The sequence below is a fragment of the Pogona vitticeps genome, chromosome 5 (assembly GCF_051106095.1).
Source record: "Pogona vitticeps strain Pit_001003342236 chromosome 5, PviZW2.1, whole genome shotgun sequence".
NCBI lineage: Eukaryota > Metazoa > Chordata > Lepidosauria > Squamata > Agamidae > Pogona > Pogona vitticeps.
In genome coordinates this window covers 59265909-59284361 of record NC_135787.1, presented here as the reverse complement: position 1 = coordinate 59284361, position 18453 = coordinate 59265909, and the positions used below count along the sequence as shown (strand labels likewise).

Genomic DNA, 18453 nt, shown 5'->3' with positions numbered 1-18453 from the left:
TTAAAGCCTTTTCCATCGTTGGATATAGCCACAAGGCAATGGAGATTTGAAATTGGAGTTTTCCTAGATGGGCTGCCTTCCAAGGCTAATTAGCCCCACCTACCCACCCAATGTAATTTATCCTGTGGCTAAATAAAACAAAACACAAGTGCTCAGTTCCAAGTGGGACTCTCTTGTAGTGCATCACTATGTATTTAGAGATTAGGGGTGATTATAGTTTTTTCCTCCATCAACTTCAAATTATCGTCTTCAAGAGTAGTTTTGCTCTCCATTCCATCATTGATGGGGATTATTGTATTCCTTTAATTATTAGCAGTATAACTGCCTCCTTCCTTGTTGGATGGCAATATCATATATCTTCTGCAAAGTCTTTTTTAAAATAATAGTATATCTATGCTATCAAGTAAATTCTAACTTATGATGACCCTTTCTAGGTTTTTTTTTAAAGATATAGAGTAACTCAGAAGTGGTTTACCATTCAGTTCTTCTGGAATACTCTAAAACTGTGCAGTTAGCCCAAAATTACACAAGCTGACTCTTTTCCCAGGAGATACATTGCAGAATCAAATTCTTAACTCCTGGCTCGACAGTCAGATAACCCAACTTACTTAGCTATCTAACTAACTGTGAGGCTTTTATTGATATTTAATCTTGACAGCTAAAGACTTTTTCAAAATTGTTTTCATTATTGCTTCTAAAGCCTCTGGCGTTAAATATATTGACTTTTAAAATACAGGACGCTATGGTGTCCTTGTTAGGTATGTAAGGCAATATAATTGTGTTTTTTAAAGCAGTAAAATAATATATACTGAAAAAATACAAGGCAGCAGGAAGTTATTTTCCATTAAATTAAATAACTCTTAAATAAGCATAGCAGTTTTAAACATTTTCTTGAAATGTAACTATATCTTCAATCTTCTTGACTGTCTGGAGGTTGGGGAGGGTGGTGATTAGAGAAATGCCTGAATGTATGCTGGTAAGAAAGGAATTAAACAGACCTTTCTGTGTCCCATGAAATTTTATGTGACACCCTCTGAAATTGTTGTTATGATTGATAGGGAATTCTGTTATATTAACTTGCTGCACTTTTACACTTACTACTGATCCTATACCTTTATGTGTGCCTGGGTGAATCTCAGAAGAGGGGAGGGGGAATGAGGTGCTCCTATTTGTGTTATAATGGGCAAAGGGAGATATGGCGCTGTAGGTCAGACATGCCGGATGGAATAGATGCTTGAAATCTGTTCCATGTTTCAGTCCTTCCCCCATGCATCAAGATCCAGATTCTCCTGTCAGCTCACCCTCCAGTCTGTTAGTACTGCTGCTGAATTGCAGGTAAGTCCCCAATAAACACTCACCATCCACGATTTGACTGTGGATAAAGAGGCTGGTCTGGTGTGAATTACTGAGACCTGGGTGGAGGAACTGGGCAGTATGGCCCTGTCTCTGCTCTGAAGGGGTAGAGGAACTAGAGACCAAATTGCTAACATGCGCTGGATTATGGAGAAAGCCAGGGAGTTCCAGAAAAACATCTACTTCTGCTTCATTGACTATGTAAAAGCCTTTGAATGTGTGGACCACAGCAAATTAGGGCAGGTCCATAAAGAAATGGGAGTACCTGACCTTATCTATCACCTGAGAAACCTATACATGGGATGGGAAGCAACATTTCGAATTGGATATGGAACAACTGATTGCTTCAAAATTGGGAAAGGAGTACGACAAGGCTGTATTTTGTCCCCCTGCCTATTTAACTTATATGCAGAATACATCATGCAAAAGGCTGGACTGGAGGAATCCCACACTGGAATTAAGATTGCCAGAAGAAATATCAACAACCTGAGATCTGCAGATGATACCACTCTGATGGCAGAAAGTGAGGAGGAATTAAAAAACCTTGTAATGAGGGTGGAAGAGGAGAGTGCAAAAAATAGTCTGAAGCTCAACATCAAAAAAACTAGGATCATGGCCACTGGTCCCATCACCTCCTGCAAACAGAAGGGGAAGATATGGAGGCAGTGACAGATTTCACTTTCTTGGGCTCCCTGATCACTGCAGATGGTGACCGCAGTCCCGAAATTAAAAGACGCCTGCTTCTTGGGAGGAAACCTAGACAACAGACAAAAGTAGAGACCTTGGTGACTTAGGTCCACATAGTCAAAGCTATGGTTTTTCCAGTAGCCATGTATGGAAGTGAAAGCTGGACCATAAAGAAGGCTGACTGCCAAAGAATTGATGCTTTTGCATCATGGTGCTAGAGGAGACTCGAGAGTCCCCTGGACTGCAAGGAGAACAAACCTATCCGTTCTGAAGGAAATCAACCCTGAGTGCTCACTGGAAGTACAGATCCTGAAGCTGAGGCTCCAGTACTTTGGCCATCTCATGAGAAGAGAAGACTCCTTGGAAAAGACCTTGATGTTAGGAAAGTGTGAAGGCAAGAGGAGAAAGGGACGACAGAGGATGAGATGGTTGGACAGTGTCATCAAAGCAACCAACATGAAATTAACACAACTACGGGAGGCAGTGGAAGATAGGAGGGCCTGGCGTGCTCTGGTCCATGAGGTCACTAAGAGTTGGACACAACTAAACGACTAAACAACAACAACAACACCTTGGTTGCTACTGGTGAACCACTCATCTTGCTGCCCAGCAGCCTCCCTTCCAGAGCTAGCTGAGGTGATCTCAGTGGTGGTACTGGAAAAACCCATGACTGTTGTTCTGGAGGATATCAACACCTTAGTTTATTTTTATGTTATATGTAAACTGCCCAGAGTAGACATGTTCTAGATGGGCGGTAAACAAACAAACAAACAAACAAACAAACAAACAAGCAAGCAAGCAAGCAAGCAAGCAAACAAGCAAGCAAATAACTAAATAACTAAATAGCTAACTAACTAACTAACTAACTAACTAACTAACTAACTAACTAACTAACTAAATAAATAAATAAATAAATAAATAAATAAATAACATCCATACTGAGGCAGTCCTGAGAGGTCTTGCTTGAGATTTAATAGCTACTATGTAATCATGGAACTGTCTCAGCACATTGTTAGCCCAACAGATGCAGCAGGTCATTCTCTGATCAAGTTCTTGTTACTGAAGAATGAAGGATGATTTGTTTCTGGGGAGATTTTCTACAACTCCATTATCATAGTCTGAGCATTTCCATGTGAAATTTGGTTTGATGGCAGCAGGCCTTCCTTGCAGGACTGGGAGATTCATTAAAATGGTTCACCATCAAAGACTTAAGGGGATCCCAAGGTTTCTTGAACTCTCTAGGAAGTTTCTAGTTGACAGGGCTGGCAATTCTGTTGAAGCCTTGGTCTCCCCGTGGAACAGTGAGATGGAAAGGGCAGCTGACACAACTGAAGCCAAGCTCTGGTGCAGTAGAGCCCATGATCTTCTTTGGTTTACAGAAGATCTACAGGTGATGAAACAAGTTGGATGACAGCTGGAGTGCAGGTGGCACAGGGCATGGAATGAATATGATCAGAAAATAATGAGGATTTCTATGTTACACTTAAAAGGGCAAAAAAGTTTTACTTTGCTAATGTTATTTCATTCTCCACCTGCTGCCCAGCACAAAAGTGGCTAAGAGCTTGCTGGACTCGGACTCAAAAGAGTTAGACATGGAACCTTCAGCGACCTGGTGTGAAAAATTTGCTAGGCATTTCAAGGAGAAGGTCACTCATAAGGTGTTTCCCCAAAAATAAGACAGGGTCTTATATTAATTTTTGCTCCAAAAAACTCATTAGGGCTTATTTTCAGGGGATGCTTTATTTTGTTCATGTACAACAATCTACATTTATTCAAATACTGTCATGTTATCTTCTTTCAGTTGCTGCACAATGGTGGAGAGTGGGGTTTCACTTAACTGGGGCTTATTTATGGGGTAGGGGTTATATTACGAGCATCCTGAAAAATCATACTAAGGCTTATTTTCAGGTTAGGTCTTATTTTCAGGGAAACAGGGTATTAATGTGGGACATGATGTCACAAATTTTACAGTGTACAATGAAGTATCCAGTGCACTGTATAATCAGGTTTTTTGGAATCAGTTTCAGTTGTTTTGGCCTCATGATGTGGAAAAGACACACAAATCATTAAGTGCTGCCACATGTATATTTGACCCTTGCTCATGCTAGTTGATATGATCTAGTAAGGGGGGATTGACTGAGTGGGTCTGGGAGGACAGTATATTCCTCATTATGGCAGTGGATGGTGCCTTCTGCCTTGAAAGCAGCATTGGTACACTATCTCCTGAAGAGGACTTCGCTGGACTCAGAGCTATGAGACAACTACCACCCCATTGCAATATCCTCTTTTTGGGTAAGGTGGTTGAGCATGTGGTATATGGCCTGCTTCAGATGTTCTCAGAGGAAAGGGATTATGTGGATCCATTTCAGTCTGGTTTCAGGCCAGGATTCGGTACCAAAATGGCCTTGGTTGCCTTGGTTGATTACATGCTCTGTGGAATAGGAGTGGGAGACACTAAATTACAGTGGTTTCATTCCTAACTTCAGAATTGCTTCCAAAGAGTGGCATTGGGGGACTTCTGCTCAACTCTACAATGATTAAGCTGTGGGGTACCATAGGGTTCCATTCTATCTCCCATACTGTTTAATATCTATATGGAGCCACTGGGAGAGGTCATTAGGAGTTTTGGGGATAGCTGCCATTAATATGCTGACGACATTCCACTCTACTTCTCCTTATCATTGGGGTCAACTGAAGTTGTGCTGGATCTGTCTGGAGGCTATAATGGGTAGGATGAAGGCCAAGAAACTAAAGCTGAATCTTGATAAGACAGAGGCACAGTGATTTGGTGATTCCCAGGTCCGGGAGTTGGGCAGGAGACATGTTCTGTATGGAGTTGCACTCCCTCTGGGGGTACTCCTAGATTCATCTTTGTCATTGGAGGCTCATGTGAGCTTGGTGGCTCAGAGTACCTGGGATCAGCTGTGAATGGTCTGCCACCTACAGCCATTCCTCAACAGGGATAACCAGGCCACAGTAGTTCATGTCCTGGTAACCTCCTGTTTAAACTACTGCAATGCACTCCATGTGGGGCTACACTTGAAGATGACACAGATGCTGCAGCGGGTGCAGTATGCAGTAGCTAGATGACTAACAGGAATATCTTTCAGAGGCTATATGAGTTCTGAAGGATTTGCACTGACTGCCAATACACTTCTGGTCTGAGTTCAAAGTGGTGACTTATAAAGCCCTAAATGGCTTGGGATATTTGAAGGAATGCTTCTCCCTATATAAACCTGTCTGATCATTAAGATGTCTTAGTGTGGCCCTCCTCTGTATCTTACCATTGAGAACAGTTCATTATGAGAAGATATAGGGGATTTTATTTCCCCACCATAACACCTGCACTGGGGAATGCCCTCCCTTTGGAGGCTCAGTTGGCACCGATACTGGCCTTATTGTGGTACCAAGTCAAGATGCACATATTTATTAGAGTCTTTGGAGGCTGGGGGTCAGAGATCTGTATAGGTTTTAGTGCAATGGTTTTAATGTTTCTAATGTTTGAATGTTTGCAATGTTTGCTGTTTGATTTTAATTTTTTTTAAAAATACCTTATGTTTCAAAGTGTTTTTACAACTTTGTAAGCCACCCTCAGATCCTGTGCTAGAGGTGGACAATAAATAAGTAAGTAAGTAAGTAAGTAAGTAAGTAAGTAAGTAAGTAAGTAAGTAAGTAAGTAAGTAAGTAAGTAAGTAAATAAGTAAATAAGTAAATAAATAAATAAATAAATAAATAAATAAATAAATAAATAAATAAATAAATAAATATTTTGTAACAATTCCAACCATGCTTTTCTGAAATTTATCAAAGTAACCCAGAATCTTAGACCTATATTCAAGTAAATCCTCTCCTACCTACAAAAAGGGTCATGAAAGCTTTGAGATTTTCATAACAGAGGGATAGAAAAGACATTATCTCATTTGAATATTGTTTTTCCTGATAAACGGCATGAAGTCACTTTTAAATTCTTTCAGAAATCCACAGTCTGGGATCAGACAGTAGAGAAACCTTGGGAAGCATTTAGTCCTGCCATATCTGTTCCCAAGATAAACAGATTACATTAATTTCTCATGTAGTCAATACGGCTTGTATCATTAATACAGGATAAAACAGATGTGGTTTTTTTTCTAAAATAAAAATCTATTAAAAAGCCTTCCTGGCATCAGCTGCATAGCATCCCTCATGGAAGGATCCAGGAGGGTGTACTGTGAGATTTCAGATAACGTGTCATCAGTATTGTTGTCCTTAACAGAGCTATCCACTTGTTCAATGCTCTATTTAATTACATTTTTAAATAGCCTTCCAGCTGTCTGATTTTTGTTTGTGGCTCCCCTGGCATCCCACATGCAGTGAATAATGTCAGCACCTTACCATAATAGCAATTTTCCAAACTACGATTATGGGTTGCCTTGTGAAGAAAGCATGGCTCTTGAACAGTAATGTGTGTGTTTGGGGATTATTGCAAATATCACTTAATGTTTTTAAAACTCCAACTCAAAGCAAATTACTTCAGGTGAGTTGTGATTTTACATTTAGATAGCAAGATGAAATAAGGTTCCAGTTGTGCAGACAACTGGTATATTATTACTGAATAACAAAATGAGATAAATATTTTCTTGATACGTATGCCACAAAGGATATGCAAAAACTATATAACAGAGCAGAATTTGTCTGAAAAGACACACACAGAGAGAACTTTATTACTAAAGATAGCATAGCAATTTGAATGGCCAGTCTAAGCACATGAATTTTCCAGATCATAATGCTTATATTATGGGGGAGCTGTATTTTTCCTGGAAATTCTCCTAAAATCTAAAATTAGTCACATTCAAAGGCAAGTTATTTGTCAAATTATTCATTCTTTACTCTTAATGAAATTAGATGAAAATATGCAATTGAGGTGTACATGTCCTTAAAGACAAAAACAGCTTTCCGCAATCTGGAAAGGATGACAGAACTGGACAATGGACAGCATTCTGATTTGCACATGAGTTTAGGAGAGGGAATTTAGTTCAGTTCACATCCAAATGCAGACTAAAAACATGCTTGAGTAACATTTAGCTTTGGCCTTAGTTCCATTTCCCCATTCATGCATCCTTTAATTTCCCCTCAGTCCTGTTCAGGTTTTAATTCCTAAATCATGTGGGTTGTAATTGTGGTATCGGCGTGGGCACGTAAGCAAAAGCCTATCGCCATGTGTCCTTCTCCCCTTCATGGATTGCTGCCTTGTCGTGGCGAAGGGGCTTGAGTAATTCAGATAAGCTATGAACTATGCCGTGCAGGGACACGCAAGACGGACAGGTCATAGTGGAGAGTTCTGACTAAACACGATCCACCTGGAGCAGGAACTGGCAAGCCACTCCAGTATCTTTGCCAAGAAAACTCCAAGGACAGAAACAAAAGGCTAAAAGATATGATGCTGGAAGATGGGCCCCTCAGGTCGGAAGGCGTTCAACATGCTACTGAGAAACAGCGGAGGACAAGTACAAGTAGCTCCAGAGCTAATGAAGTGGTTGGGCCAAAGTCGAAAGGATGCTCAGCTGCAGACACACCTGGAAGTGAAAGGAAAGTCTGATGCTGCAAAGAAAAATATTGCATAGGAACCTGGAATGTAAGATCTGTGAACCTTGGTAAGCTGGATGTGGTCAAACAGGATATGGCAAGAATAAACAATGACATCCTGGATATCAGTGAACTAAAATGGACAGGAATGGGCGAATTCAATTCAGACAATTATCATATCTACTATTCTGGGCAAGAATTCCGTAGAAGAAATGGAATAGCCTTCATAGTCAACAAAAGAGTGGGAAAAGCTGTACTGGGATACAATCTCAAAAACGATAGAATGATTTCAATATGAATCCAAGGCAGACGTTTCAACATCACAGTAATCCAGGTTTATGCACCAACCACCCATGCTGAAGAGGCTGAAAGTGACCAATTCTATGAAGACTTAACAACACCCTCAAGAACTGACACCAAAGAAAGATGTTCTTATCATTATAGGGGACTGGAATGCTAGAGTAGGGAGTCAAGAGATAATGGGAACACATTTGGCCTTGGAGTTCAAAACAAAGCAGGGCAAAGGCTAATAGAGTTTTGCCAAGAGAACAAGCTGGTCATCAGAAACACTCCTTCCCAACAACACAAGAGGTGACTCTACACATGGACATCACCAGATGGGCAATACCAAAATCAGATTGCTTATATTCTCTGCAGCCAAAGATGGAGAAGCTCTATACAGTCAGCAAAAACAAGATCTGGAGTTGATTGTGGCTCCAATCATTAGCTTCCTATAGCAAAATTCAAGCTTAAACTGAAGAAAGCAGGAAAAATTACTCAGTTAGTCAGGTATAATCTAAACCAAATCCCTTATGACTACACAGTGGAAGTGAAGAACAGATTTAAGGAACTCAATTTGGTGGCCAGAGTGTCGGAAGAACTATGGATGGAGGCTCGTAACATTTTACAGGAGGCAGCAACAAAAACCATCCCAAAGAAAAGGAAATGCAAGAAAGCAAAGTGGCTGTCCAACGAGGCCTTACAAATAGCAGAGAAACGAATCAAAATGCAAGGGAGATAGGGAAAGTTACAGAAAATTGAATGCAGACTTCCAAAGAATAGCAAGGGAAAACTAGAGGGCCTTCTTAAATGAACAATGCAAAGAAATACAGTGGTGCCTCAACTTACAACTGTCCTGACTTACAACCATTTTGAGTTACAACCAGCTCTGGCTGCAAGATTTTGCTTCGACTTGTGACCGGTGGTTCCAGTTACAACCAGGAAAAAGGTGGGGAATTCAAATTGCTAACCATTGGTGGTGAAGAGGTTGCTTCTTTGTAGTTCTTTTGCCCCAGCGGTTAGAGAGTGTGCCTTTGGAGGAGGCTTTGGACTGCCTGGTAAGTTGCTGCTTTCTACTTTTTAAAAACTAACTGTTCTGGATGGCTTTTGCACCGTGGGTTTGGGCTGGGTGGGGGGTTATGTTTCTATGCTGTGATGGGTCTTGCAGGGTTTCTTTGCTTTTTGTTGATTTTTTTTTTTTTTTTTTGCATTTCCAATGGGTCCTGCAGTGTTTCTTTGCTTTTTGGTAATTTTGTTTTGCTTTTCCGATGGGTCTTGCAGTGGTGTGTGTGTGTGTGTGTGTGTGTGTGTGTGTGTGTGTGCGTGCGTGTGTGCGTGTGTGCGCGCACACACTTTTTTTCCTTCAGCCAGAACAGATCAATTGCATTTCAATGTATTCCTACGGGAAATGGTGCTTCGACTTAAGACCATTTTGAGTTATGACCATCTTCCAGAACCAATTAAGTTGGCAAGTTGAGGCACCACTGTAGAGGAAAATAATAGAAAGGGAAAAACCAGAGATCTGTTCAAGACAATTGGAGATATTAAAGGAACATTTTGTTCAAAGATGGACATGATAAAGTACAAAAATGGTAGGTAACTCACAGAAGCAGAAGACATCAAGAACAGGTGGCAAGAATACACCCAGGAATTATACCAGAAAGATCTGGATGTCCCGGACAACCCAGATAGTGTGGTTGCTGACATTGAGCCAGACATCCTGGAGAATGAAGTCAAGTGGGCCTTAGAAAGCCTGGCTAACAACAAGGCAAGTGGAGGTAATGGCATTCCAGTTGATCTATTTAAAATCTTAAAGGAAGATGTTGTTAAGGTGCTACACTCAATATGCCAGCAAGTTTGGAAAACTCAGCAGTGGCCAGAGGACTGGAAAAGATCAGTCTACATCCCAGTCTCAAAGAAGGGCAGTGCCAAAGAATGCTCCAACTACCATACAATTGCACTTATTGCACACGCTAGCAAATGTTCAAAATCCTACAAGGTAGGCTTCAGCAGTATGTGGACCGAAAACTCCCAGAAGTACAAGCTGGATTTCGAAGGGGCAGAGGAACTAGAGACCGAATTGCTAACATGTGCTGGACTATGGAGAAAGCCAGCGAGTTCCAGAAAAACATCTATTTCTGCTTCAGTAATTATGCAAAAGCCTTTGACTGTGTGGACCACAGCAAAGTATGGCAAGTTCTTAAAGAAATGGGAGTGCCTGACCACCTTATCTATCTCCTGAGAAATCTATATGTGGGACAAGAAGCAACAGTTAGAACTGGATATGGGACAACTGATTAGCTCAAAATTGGGAAAGGAGTATGACAAGGCTGTATATTGTCTCTCTGCTTATTTAACTTATATGCAGAATACATCATGTGAAAAGCTAGACTGGATGACTCCCAAGCTGGAATTAAGATTGCCGGAAGAAATATCAACAACCTCAGATATGCAGATGATACTACTCTGGTGGCAGAAAGTGAGGAGGAATTAAAGAAGTTCTTAATGAGGGTGAAAGAGGAGAGTGCAAAAATGATCTGGAAAAAAACCCAAGATCATGGCCATTGGTCCCATCACCTCCTGGCAAATAGAAGGGGGAGATATGGAGGCAGTGACAGATTTTACTTTCTTGGGCTGATCACTGCAGATGGTGGCAGCAGCACAAAATGAAAAGGCTCCTGCTTCTTGGGAGGAAAGTGACGACAAACCTAGACAGCATCTTAAAAAGCAGAGACATCACCTTGCCATCAAAGGTCTGCATAGTCAAAGCTATGTTTTTTCCAGTAGCGATGTATGGAAGTGAGTGCTGTACCATAAAGAAGACTGCCTGCTGAAGAATTGATGCTTTTGAATTGTGGTTCTGGAGGAGACTCTATCCATTCTAAAGGAAATCAATCCTGAGTGCTCACTGGAAGGACAGATCCTGAAGCTGAGGCTCCAATACTTTGGCCATCTCATGAGAAAAGAAGACTCCCTGGATAAGACCCTGATGTTGGGAAAGTGTGAAGGCAACAGGAGAAGGGGACGACAGAGGATGAGATGGTTGGACAGTGTCATCGAAGCTACCAATATGAATTTGACCAAACTCCGAGAGGCAGTGGAAGACAGAAGGGCCTGGCGTGTTCTTGTCCATGGGGTCACGAAGAGTCAGATACGACTTAATGACTGAACAACAAATGTATCCATGTGGAAAAAGATCAAAATTGTGTGCAAAGTTTGGAGAGAGTGTCTGCGAGTGTGTTCAGTCAACTGTGCTTACAGCATTTATATAAATGGGAATTCAAATAAGGGGTAGCACATGCCACATCCCATGATTATAGGAATACTTATTTTCAAGGTTAATGCATATACAGGGTTATACAGATTTATTTGAAGATGGCAAAGACAGAGGCTGATGCTTTGACATTCATTGCCAGGGGGACAATGACATTATTATGAAAGTCAAGCCCTGGGATATGTTGTTTCCCAGACCTTTTAGATCATTACTCATAGTTAGAAATGTGACGGTGGGGGACACATCATCATTATTGAGATGTTGGTCCAGACTGGCCACCTCTGCATGCAGAGACAGCCTGTTGAGGGTTCTCCAAGCTTGAAGCTTTGTCTTTGGCATGTTTTTCCTCCGTTTGTGGAAGCATTTTCTCCACACAAAATTGGTACATTTTCCCGTTCTGAAGCAAGCCACACTCACATTCATGCACACAGCAAGCAGAAAAGGAAGAACTAGTTCATCATAAACAAAAACAAAAAATCCCTATCCAAACAACAGGTTAGCAGTTGCAGGTGAGAATCTCACACATTACATAGAAGAGTACAGGAAAGAATCATGAAAATGTACAAAATCTCTCTGAGACAACTCACTCACTCATTGTCTCAGGGCAAGGAGGTTTTATTTATTAATTTACATTTTCTTCTTCACTGCTCAGACAGTAACGAAGTTCAAATTTACATCCTTGCTCAGGACCAGGAGGCCTGAACTTAGACTATAAAACCCTGCTACTACCTAAGAAATTAGGGCACTGAAACAGCTCTTGAAGAAGCCTGCTACAGTATGGTTCTCAGATTAATTTATAATTACTTTATTTCTTCATCAGAAAAATGTAATTACCTCTGTCATTTGGTAACTCTCTAATTGAAAGTTGGTGACATTTGCTATTCAAAGTAATGAATGACAGCTGCAGCACCATGACATATCCTTAGTAATCATTTATAGAAAAGAAAGTAATAGCAATATGACATATTTCTTTTTCCTTTATATTGTTGTTGTTGTTTAGTCATTTAGTCGTGTCTGACTCTTCATGACCCCATGGACCAGAGCACGCCAGGCTCTCCTATCTTCCACTGCCTCTCGGAGTTGTGTCAAATTCATGTTGGTTGATTCAATGACACTGTCCAACCATCTCATTACATTACATTAAGGGTAGCCAATATGCAGACTGGGAGCTACTTGTCCTCTAACTGTTTTACCTCCCTCAGACAGGCTCCACTGAATGTGCTACTCTGGTGATGGCAGTGTGTTTGTGTGGGTGTTGCATTTTTTTTAAAAAAACACAAGATGCATTTTCCCCATGTACACTGTGCCCCTAGAATCATCCCAGAAGAAAAACTTGCAAGCAATGTCCATGGGGAGTGCACACTTCGTTCTAAAAGGAAATACTGTGTGATGTTTTATTGCTGCAGCAGCACTGGCTACATGGAAACCCCTGACATTTCCTTTGAGAACAAAGCATGGTTTCTCTGCATGCCTGAGATACAACCAAAATCACACTCTTCTAAGTGTGATTCTGAGTGGAATGTAAGCAAGGTTAATAGGAAGCTCATGTGTTGTTTGAAAGGCAAAACCCAGAATAGGACTTAGTCAAAGCAGCTACTGAAGCAACTTCAGCTAAAGATATGTTGTATGCCACTGTGGCCCCTAAGCCCAGACATAGGCTACCTTACATTATTTATTTAAAGTAGCTAATGTCTTATATCATTAAAAACACAACATTTACAAAGCTAAAAACAGCAAGCACACAAATATTTAAAAAGAATCAAACAAATATAATTAATATTTGTAAACAAAATCAATAGTAAAAACACATTTAAAAGCACCAAGGTACAGCAGTCCATTAAAAATAATCCTCTTAGGCACCCAATCGCTGAGGGAAAGCTTGTCTGAAAAGTCTATACCAAATTGTAGAAGAAAAGATGGGGCTAGGCTGGCCTCTAGTAGGAGGGAGTTCCAGAGTCTGGAAGCAGTAACAGAGAAGGCCCTTTCCTGTGTCCCACCAAATGCATCTGTGAAGGTGATGGTACCAAGAGAAAGGGCTCCCCAAAGGTGTTCATGCAGCAAAATACTTTCCTCTTGTTTTGTACTGTGATTCTACTGTATAGGTGATGGTAATCAGCTGGTGAAGGCTGTTGTGAGATATCTCTTTCATTTCTTCAAAACTTTCCTGTTCGGAAAGGATTGAAACTGAAGAGTGTGATCTTAAAATAACAATGTGGTATAGTAGTGTCGGTTCAGATTATGGCCCAGCCACAGGTATAAATTTTGAATTCCCCTATGAGAATCTTGTATTGAACGATAGAAACCCTGTGAGCTAGTATGAGAGCTGCTGGCCAAATCCTGCCATATGCTAATAAGTGAAACTCTGTTAAGTTCAGCTGTAGGGAGACAATGCCAAAGGCTTGAAATAAGAATTTCAAAACACCTAAGTTACCTAAGGGAAACTTTTGTCAAGATTTTCTGAAAAATCACTGAAGCAAACCAAAAACATGAAAGTAACAAAGAAAACGGGTTGAATCAGCCCCACATATTGCAACAGCCAAAATCCTGTCGCTTAGTATAGCAAGTCACAACTACAGTAGGCCACTGAATCTAATGGAAGATATGGAGGAGCTGCCTCACCAAATCCCCAATGATTCTATGGGCTAGTCTATTTGTGACTTAGTACACTGAGCAACAGGATTTCAGCAAACGAATCTTTCATAAATGAATATCTCCTTACTGAACATGGGCTGTAGGAAAGTACTCATTTGAGAATATTTATTGACTGGGAACATACTTTTTAACAAGCCAGAATTGCTATGGTGGAAAAACTAAGAAAGGAAGAAGAGTTTATTGCTTTCAACTTGAAAAATAGTACAATGGGCTTTTACCTCTACCAAAAAAAAAGTCCATAGAAGGGAATCATCTGCTTCTCCTTACATTGAACTTAATTTCTGTGATTCTTGGTCTTGAGAAATATAAAATTCCATTATAAAAAATGTTGATAAAGGTTTGTTATGAATATGTTGTCCTGCACTGTGATTTGCCTGTCTGTTATGGATCTCACAAGATACCTGTAATTTTCAGTGGAGGACACTGCTGGTCTGTTGCAGAACCTTCTAAATAACTCACCAAACTACAGATCTCTGGATGCCATAAGATGGAGTCATGACAGTCAAAGTGGGATCACTTTAACTGCTCCATCACTGCTATAACTGTCTGGGGTAGATATACTCTCAATAAATGTCATGATTACACTGCATGATTGCAGACAGAGTCTATCGAGAGTCACAGTGTGGATTTCCAGCTAATAGATTCACCACTGAAATGGTATTCTCCCTCAGACAGTTGCATGAGAAATGTAGGGAACAATGACAGCCACTCTTTGTGGCCTTCATAGATCTCACAAAGGCCTTTGATTTGGTTAGCAGGGATGGCCTTTTTAAAATACTTCCCAAGATTGGATGTCCACCTCGACTCCTTCACATCATCAGGTCCTTTCATGAAAGGCACTGTAGTTTTTGATGGCTCAATATTAGATCCCTTTGACATCAGAAGCAGAGTGAAACAGGGCTGTGTCCTTGCACCGACCTTGTTTGGGATCTTTTTTGCTGTCATGCTGAAGCACACCTTTGGAACTTCTAGTCTCGGGACTAGAACAAATGGAAAGCTCTTTAATCTCTCCAGATTGAGAGCGAAGAACAAAGTTCAGCTGAAATGCATGTGGGACTTCCTCTTTGCCAATGATGCAGCCATTGTTGCCCAATCTGCTGAAGACTTCCAACAACTCAGGAATCGTTTTAGCAAGGCCTGCCAAGACTTTGGACTAACAATCAGCCTGAAAAAAACACAAGTCATAGGCCAGGGCGTGGACTCACCTCACTCTATTACCATCTCCACACAATAATTGGAGGTTGTTCATGACTTTTTGTACCTTGGCTCTACAATCTCTGACACTCTCTCCCTAGATGTTGAGCTTTGCATTGGCAAAGCAGCTACCATGTTCTCTAGACTCACTCTCAATAAGAAACTGATGGCATATACCAAGATCCAGGTCTCTAGAGCCTGTGTCCTGAGCACACTCCTGTACTGCAGTGAGTCCTGGACCCTCTGTGCATGGCAGGAGAGGAAGCTGAACACGTTCCATATGTGTTGTCTCAGATGCATTTTTGGTATCACCAGGATACCAGTTTCAAATAGAGTAGTCCTAGAATGAGCTGGAATTTTTTCGATGTATACATTATTGAAACAATGACATCTACATTGGTTTGGGCATGTTATGAGAATGGCTGATGGTCGGATTCCAAAAGATCTTGTGTATGGAGAATTAGTGCAGGGAAATCGCCCCAAGGGAGACCACAGCTGCAATACAAGGATATCTGCCAGCTGGATCTGAAGACCTTAGGAATGGACCTCAACAGATGGGCACTTGTCCAGCAGACTGAGGCCAAGAGGCAGTCCCGAAAGCAGCAAAATCAGGGGGCTGGACAGGGGACAGATTGCACTTGTCTGCAATATCACTCTTGAATCAGCCTTCTCAGCCACACTAGATGCTGTTCCAAGTCCTCCATACAGAGCACGTTACCATAGTGTCTTGAGACTGAAGCATGCCAAAAAAATACTGGGAAGCCAGGGGAGAATAAGTATTTGGCAATTTGTTTTAATCCTGGTGATTTTTGATATTTTGTGCCAATGGTGAATCCTTTCAGGAAGCCCCATGGAGACAGAGATGTCCCAGAACAGGAGCAGGAATAAAGATGAGCAATATATCTTCCAATCTTCTCATGGGTTTCCTGCATGAGATTAAGTTTGACAGTCCTGTGCTTCTTAGTAGTGCAATTCTCTTTAGGAGTTTTTCTGTCTCTTTGTTGCTGTTTTCAGTGTCTCTTGCAAATTTCAAGATAGCCTCATCAGATTCAAATAGGAACAGTTTCAAATTCTTGTATTCACCAGCCCTACACAGCCACCCCAATTGCTCCTCCTATGTCCCTTTTCCCAGGTCTCAAGACCAGATACAGAAATATGTAAAGAGTACTGAAACAAGAAAGTGGACTACAAAAAGAGTTAACTTCACTTTATCGTCACTTAAAATCACAGTGCCTAAATTTGTATTTCTCCTTTTTTTATTGGAAGACTGGTTTAATCTCAAATTAAAGATTACCTACAAATAACACTTCATTTATTGTTTTCTTTATATTGATCAAAATCCTGTTACAGGAGTTATACCTGCAAAATTTTGTGCTCAGGAGACAAAATTTTCTATCTGGCCTTAATATGGTAAATAGGAAAGCCAATGAGCTTTGCATAAGCCGGGTAGTCAGGAAAGTTTTAAGGATCAGATCATACTTTTGCATTATTAAAGAGCAGGCCGGGTAGGTGGGGCTCGTCGGCCATGGAAGGCAGCCCATCTAGGAGAAGGAAAACTCCAATTTCAAACCTCCACTGCCTTGTGGCTATATCCACTCATGGAAATGGCTTCAGGAGTTAACCTCGAGGCAAAATCCGGAGCTGGAGTCCCGAAGGCAGCATGTGTCGTTCTGCCAACTCCTGCGACATTGCTGGAACCAGTTATATTGGCTCTTGCCTTTCCATTGGACCATTTCAGCAATGTGGAGAGGGGGGATCTGCTGCTTGGGTAACAGCCTATCCTCCATATTACCTTACCCGGGCTTCATGCTCTGGAGAGGACACTCCTCGATTCAGAGCATGTTACCATAGTCTCTCGAGACTGAAGGATACCTATGTACCTGCAGAAGGGTAACGATGGGAACCACACAATGGAAGGGAGAAGTCTTTGGCTACCAAAATCTCCATAATTAGATATCAGCTAGGGGAGATTTTTGGTAATTGAAAACTTCCTTACTGTGCTCTGTGGCTTGCCAGATTAATGGGTAATATATTTCATTGTGGAGAAGCTATGGAAGAAAGAAGTCTTTAAATACTAAAAATCTTAGTTGGTGGATGACCTTACCAGCACGGAGATATTTTCAGTAATTAAGGACTTCCTTTCCATGGCTTCCATAGCTTCCAAACAATGAACTGAATTACTCGCAAACCTGACATGGTGAGGGATGGAAGGAGGAAGTCTTTAATTATTTAAAATGCTCACCTATCAATAACATATGACTTTATATTGATTTGGTTTTACTGGCCTTTGACCATAATAAAGTATACATTCATTCATTCATTCATTCATTCATTCATTCATTCATTCATTCATTCATTCATTCATTCATTCATTCATAACATATTTTATTTTTATTTATTTATTATACTTATAGCCCACCCATCTAGTCATAGACTACTCTGGGCGGCTGACAGCAAGTAACTAAAACAATGACTTACACAACAGAGTTTGTCCATTTTGACTGCGAGACAAATGTGTCACTTGAAATTTTATTAAAATAAAATGGCTATTGCTTCATGTTCAAACCATAGGTTACATTCTTTAATATATTTTAAAATCAAAATTCTTTAATATCCTTATTTGTATCTATATTGTGTTACATACTTCTTTCCTATCCAGTATTATGGAACCCAAGTCTCCATGCACAGAGTCCCCAGTGAATTTCATATGCAAAGTCTGAGCAGTTGCAGCATTGTGTGACTTCAGGTTGTGGCCAGTATTTAAGTATTAAGATAATTTAAACATGCAGAATGTTGTCTTTCTTACATGAGTGGACCTAAAGGTGAAGGGGATACTTGTATGACTTGTAACCTTCAGTGAGAGGCTGCATGACAGATTCTATACAGTAGCACAGTTTCACTGTACAATTCCATAATCTTCCAGAGCAGACTGGCATTTTTGTGTGTGTGTTCAGCAACCAGAAATGGAAAAATATATTTGCCATTATATTTCAACCCTGTGCATCTCAAGCCATATACCTATATATGTGTTTTTTAATCTAGCTTTGCTTTTTTAACCTTACAAATATTACTTCTGAATATGCTTGTTTTAGACAAATGTAATTTGTAGAGGACAAGCCATCACATAATACTTCAACGATATTTCTATCAAGTGTATAAATTGTGCATTATCCCTCCCACACGCCAATGTTCCAGGGACTCATTTTGGGATTTTTATGGTTTCAGAACAACATCTCTAGTCATCTGGCAAAAGAAGATGCCCTGAGGCCTTACCAGAGGAAGCTCATGAGTAGCTTGTTTTTACATTTCTTTTAGTGACTAGTAGTATTGAGCCAGAAATGTTTAGAGTGTCATTCTAGTGATACCAAAAAAGAAAGAAAGAAAGATAAAGAAACTGCATACCAATTTTTTTTAAAGTGAAATTTGAGAACTGCCAATTAAAATCAGCCAGT

General features: G+C 40.5%; 1 protein-coding gene across 4 annotated transcripts in view; it reads right to left on the bottom strand.

Annotated features, from left to right (window-relative positions):
• The window catches only part of TENM3 (teneurin transmembrane protein 3), a 1852170-nt gene that overhangs the window by 1147493 nt on the left and 686224 nt on the right, over nucleotides 1-18453 (bottom strand). The gene's annotated exons all lie outside the window — the stretch shown is intronic.